Source organism: Neomonachus schauinslandi, chromosome 1, assembly GCF_002201575.2.
Source record: "Neomonachus schauinslandi chromosome 1, ASM220157v2, whole genome shotgun sequence".
Lineage (NCBI taxonomy): Eukaryota > Metazoa > Chordata > Mammalia > Carnivora > Phocidae > Neomonachus > Neomonachus schauinslandi.
Genome location: NC_058403.1, coordinates 78,487,437 through 78,493,695, shown reverse-complemented (window position 1 = coordinate 78,493,695; position 6,259 = coordinate 78,487,437).

Sequence of the window (6,259 nt, the reverse complement as noted above, 5' to 3'; positions counted from 1 at the left end):
AAAATGTTATTCAGAAAGTCATAAGGAGGGGCGCCTGGGTGGCTCAGTCGGTTAAGCATCTGACTTCGGCTCAGGTCATGATCTTAGGGTCCTGGGATCGAGCCCCATGGCGGACTCTGCACTCAGCATCTCCCTCTTCTTCTCCCTCTGCTACTCCCCCCACTCATGCTCTCTCTCTCCCTCCCTCTCTCTCTCTCCCCCTCTCGAATAAATAAAATCTTAAAAAAAAAAAAGAAAGTCATAGGGAAGTGAAAATACATTTTACAGTACTGTACTATATTTATTGAAAAAAATCTGCGTATAAGTGGACTCATACAATTCAAACCTGTGTTGTTCAAGGGACAACTGTACTTTGTCAGATAGGTGGTTTGCAAATATTTTCTCCCATGCTGTAGCTTGTCTTTTCATCCCTTTAACAGAGTATTTCAGAGAGCCAAGGTTTTTCCTTGCATGAAGTTGAGCCTTGGCTGCTGGAGGGCTGACCACGACGCCCTGGGGGCCAGTAGTCAGGGGGCTGGGCTTCCACCTGGGCCGGGGACCGTCCTCCCTGAATGCCTGCCCCGCTGCAGCCCCATCCCAAGTCCGGCGCTCAGTGAGAAAGCTGGGTGCCCAGCACCACGGCCACGTCCCGGAGTGCCCCCAGCTCTCCATCGCCATGGTTAGGGGGCTGCCCTATCCCATCCTGTAGTGGGGGAGCACACATGGCAGGAGATGGACAGGATGCTAGGACAGAAGACGAGGGAAGAGCAGGAGGAAAGGAAGAAAAAGGAGCTGCAGGAGAGAATGTTACCAGAGAAAACCAAGGAACGAATTCGAACGTTGCCAGAGAAGCGTTTGGCCTGCCAGGAAGAGAAGCACCAGCTTTTACTGCAGCTCAAGAAGAAGGAATTTTTCCATGAGGAAGAAAAATGGAGGCCAGAGGAGCAGAGCACCCTGACGTCAGCTTTGTACCAGCAGAGCTTGACTGGTACACGACCACTCACCTCCTCAGCCTGGGAAGACACAATGACCCCGGCACCCTCAAGGTAGCCGACAGCCAAACAGGTATTTGGACCCTAAGTACCTGTTTGCCACCCAGAACCATGTGGGCCCAGCGGCTGCTTTTGTAGGGACCCCAGAGCTCGGGCAGTTCCAGGGCCCAGGCAGTGCCTCGGGGACTGCTCAGCCCCCACCTGACTCAGGGCCCCGCAACCCACCTAGGGTCCCGTGGGCAGCTCAGCACGTGTGCAGCATTTTGTGCAGTGCGGTGCAGTCCGGGTCTCAGCCACAGCCTCAGCCACAGCCTGAGGCCACACGCGGCCACATTCAGACCACCCAGACAAGGCAGTCAGAGCTTTTTTTGGTCTGTGTCTATTAGCTTTCCTGGGTTGCTGACTTCTTCAGTTCCATTCCGGGACATATGAGGCAAGAGCAAAACCCAAAGAACTCATATGTCCATCTCAAGGTTTCTAGCCAGCCTGCCTTCTCCTCTACCTCTCAGTCTTCTTGTGTCTACTTATACATAATGTCCAGGGGTTTTAGTTGTACTTTGCAGGAGAAATAGGGCAAAGTGTGTCTATGCCATCTTCCTAGAAGTGAAAGTTATTGTTTTTAATGGCTAAGTAACGTGCATGGCATATACTTTATTAATCAGCCTCTTTTTGATAGATATGAAGGTTGTTTTTAGGTTTGTTGTTGTTTTTTTTTTGCTATTAAAATAATGACAAAAGGAATAGAAATTCTTTTTTTTTTTTTTTAAAGATTTTATTTATTTATTTGAGAGAGAGAGAGTGAGCCAGAGAGCACAAGCAGGGGGAACTGCCGGGGCAGAGGGAGAAGCAGGATCCCCACTGAGCAGGAAGTAGACGCGGGGCCCATTCCCAGGACCCCAGGAACATGACCTAAGCTGAAGGCAGAAGCTTAACCAATTGAGCCACCCAGGTGCCCAGGAATAGATGTTCTTGTTCTTTGAGGGTGTGGGGGTGGACAATGGGGAGAGAGGCAGAAGACAGGGAAGGGCAGAGTTCTGGGTTCTTGTGGTATTATATGCATAGGATAAATTTCCTAACTGGAATTGTTGGGTCAAAGAACATGTGCATTTTAATTCATCATATTGTCAAAATATACTAAAAAATGTTACACTAATTTAAACCCCCCACCAACGGAAGAATATGTGTTTTTCCATTGAGTATTGTCAGATTTTCTGATCTTTGATCACCTGATTGAGAAATGTTCTCATTTTTATGTGCTTCTTTTCCTTTCTCTCTCAGATCCAAAGTGGGAATTGTGCCTTTTTCATTTTCTTGATGTCTGCAAGGACCCAGCACCATGCTACATACCATAATAGTTATCTGTTTATTGTTGATAGTTTTAGCACTCCCAGTAAAGGATTAGAGCTGGTCATATAGAATTCTGACAAAGTTTCACGACTTCAAATAAAACACACAGTTTCACAAGGTTTTACAAGCAGGTGTTCTTCAAAATGTTGTCTGTAGATTAACCTGAATCAGAATCATGTGGGGGTAATGGAAAATCTAACACCATGTGCCTCCTGATATGATGACTTAAAGAGGATGCTTTGCCACCTAAATGTAATATTCTTGTCAAAAATGTTGACATTGGGGGCGCCTGGGTGGCTCAGATGGTTAAGCGACTGCCTTCAGCTCAGGTCATGATCCCAGGGTCCTGGGATCGAGTCCCGCATCGGGCTCCCTGCTCGGCGGGAAGCCTGCTTCTCCCTCTCCTACTCCCTCTGCTTGAGTTCCCTCTCTCGCTGTGTCCCTCTCTGTCAGATAAATAAATAAAATCTTAAAAAAAAAATGTTGACATTGAACCTAGTACTGAGGGAACAATCAGACAAATTCCAAGTGTGGGACATTCTAAAACAAAGAAATGAAACCAAACTGGTCTAGAATCTTCAAAAATGTGAATGTCCTAGAAGACAGGAAAAACAACCAAACCAGATTAACGAGATCGCAAGAAATGCAAGCACACACCACATACACATAAACACATTATACATATATATGTAATAGACTTTCTAATGAGAAAATCCCTTCTCCAATGGGCGGTATTGTTCTAGATTAAAAGAGACTAAAGAGACAGCAGCCTCACTAAATATAATATGCAACCCTTGATTGGGTCCTAGACTTTATTTATTTTTTTAAAGATTTTATTTTATTTATTTATTTATTTGAGAGAGAGAGAGAGAGAGAGAGAGAGCACATGAGAGGGGGGAGGGTCAGAGGGAGAAGCAGACTCCCCGCTGAGCAGGGAGCCCGATGTGGGACTCGATCCCGGGACTCCAGGATCATGACCTGAGCTGAAGGCAGTCGCTTAACCAACTGAGCCACCCAGGCGCCCCCTAGACTTTATTTTCAAGGCTATAAAGTACATTATTGGGACATTTGAGAAATGTTGATTATGGATAGTTTTGAAGATAGTATTTTAATAGTAAACTTGGGGGGATATAATGATAGTTCTGTGGTTCTATGGAAGGAGAATATCTTTATTTTTAGGATGTAGTGCCAAGTATTAGGAGTCAAGTACCACTCCTATGTCTGTGATTTGCAGAAAGCTCAGAAAAAAGTCATAAATCTGAGAAAGAACAAATGTACTAAACTGTTAACAATTGATAAGTGTGACAAAGATTTGGTGTTCATTACTTTCTTCTTGCAACTCTGGCATATACTTTATTAATCAGTCTCTTTTTCAAAATAAAGTTTTTCAAAATAAAAAGTGGGCCCACCTCAGATCCAATCTCCTGAATCTTGGTGGGAGGGCAGAGGCCACTTGTATCTGCATTTCTTTTCTTTCTTTTTTTTTTTAAGATTTTATTTATTTGACAGAGAGAGACAGCGAGAGAGAGAACACAAGCAGGGAGAGTGGGAGAGGGAGAAGCAGGCTTCCCGCTGAGCCAGGAGCCTGATGCAGGATTCGATCCCAGGACCCTGGAATCATGACCTGAGCCGAAGGCGGATGCTTAATGACTGAGCCACCCAGGTGCCCCTGTATCTGCATTTCAAATAGATCTTCCCATTGATTTGTATGCATACTACAGTGTCGGATGTACTGATTTGAAGTACAATAATGTATTTTTATTTTAGTCTTTATGCAGGTAGAGCTAAAAACAAAAAACAAAAAACAAAAACCCTCCATATCTTGGTTACATAATAGAATTTAAGAACATTGGGTAAACAGATTCAAACCCAGTCCTTATGTAGCTTCCACAGTCTCCTCTGTGGTCCTCCTCAATTTTCTCCATTTCCTTCAACTCTCTTAATCTTTTCTTATCTTTATGCAAATGGTTTTCAAAGTTATTGTGAAGAATGTGTCAGTGAGTGCTGCCCTTCACATTGCTTCAGTGGACACCGCCTACACTCAGGCAGAAGCTAGCCTCGTATTTCCTCCAGCAACTGAATAAAGAGGTAAGTGGAACTACTGTCCCTATCCAGCTCAAGGCAATTCTTCTTAAACACTTATGACAGATGTAGGGACAAGCATGTATTATATTGTGTTTACTAAATAATAAATGACATTAATAAGTAATAAATGAGTTAAAGATCCAAAATACATACCTTAACAAACGTTTGCATGTCAACAGCTTTTTAGACACTGCTTTAAATGCATAACTATCACTTAAGATCAATTGACGGACTTGAAATAATGTAAGAACCTCAAAAGAATACATGGTACTTTCTATAAGAAGCCATCACTATCAACATAAAGCCTACTGTTTTCAAAATTTTGTTGTTGTACTGATAAATTTGTACTAATTCCTTGATTCCTCTGGTGAATAATGGCTTACAATGCTAGCTGGGTTTAGAATTGTCAGCGGAGGCTATTGAAGAGTATAAATGGCCTCAGTGATCCAGGTTAGCAAAGAAGCAGTTGACTTTGAGAAGGCTCTAATTTTAGATCTCAGGAAAGTAGAAAGTTTATCTTAACCATAAAAGAATATGCTCTCTGTTAGCAAACTTTGTTAATATGTGTGGATCTTTAACTCATTTATTACCAAATAGTGTTTAGTAAGCACATGCAAATGTGGTAAACATAGCATTCATTAGAAATACATTGTAGAGAGGTGCCTGGGTGGCTCAGTCGGTTAAGTGTCTGCCTTCAGCTCAGGTCATGATCCCAGGGCCCTGGGATTGAGCCCCGCATTGGGCTCCCTGCTCAGCGGGGAGTCTGCTTCTCCCTCTGCCTCTGCCCCTCCCCCTGCTTGTGCTCTCTCTCTGGCTCTCTCTCTACCTCTCTCTCAAAAAAAAAAAAAAATTACATTGTAGGGTTGCAGGCGCTGTGGGTTTGGATTTTGACTCTGGATTTTTTATTAGGAAGCTTTTTTACCTTGAAACCCCTTCAGCAACTGTGACCTAAACAAGAATTTAGCCCTTGTTTATTTCCTTTTAAGAGATTCTGGAAATCCTCCACAGCATGTAACAGTAGTGCTAAACCTAAAAAAAGGTCAACAATTAGGTGTTAATTGTTGATTGACTTCACCCTGTGATTGATTGGTTTCACCCTAAAGACTCCAGTGAGACTAAATGGTTAGTCATTTTTCTGATTTAGTATTTCCTTCCATTTCTCAGATCCCAGGAGAGTTGTTGTAGGTTTTAGATGAGACAATAAGGATCTTTGACCTCCATTCTCAGAAAATATCTGGCGTTATCTCAAATCTGAATTTGAACATTATTACAGGGGGATGGATAAGGAGCAGCATCCCTAAAATGAGACCCACGTCTACTTTGTCATCTTGGTATTCGTTTTTGTCAGACTTCCTGGCACAATAATAATTTTCAAATACATTTTTTGAAGAAAATGTATTTAGAATCAACTATCATATACAGATTAAAAAATTATGTCAACTTTTAGGTGGCCGTCTGACTTAATGAGAAAATGTTTCCCTGATAATATCTTGCAGTGTGGGTAGTATTTTAAAGTTAAATGACTAAATGCATCGGGCCTAACCCATGCCTGGGTCACAGCTACAGTTGAAAACCTCTGGGGAGAATCGTGCCGTTTATTTAAGCAGCAAGGGTTATATTGCTCTCAATCTCCATTAAATCAATATGCATTAGGTATTAAGCAATTAAAGTTCAAAGCCTTTTGGAAAAAAATGAGCAGTATAGACCAGAATCACAATCTATCTAGTCCCAAAGGGGCATGGAGCTATATCTGCCGGAAGCGTCCATTTAAATTCCTGCATTACAAGGAAAATTACTCCTTAGCAGTTAACCGTTTGCAAAAGTTCACAACGATCTTATCGGGCATTCCCCACACG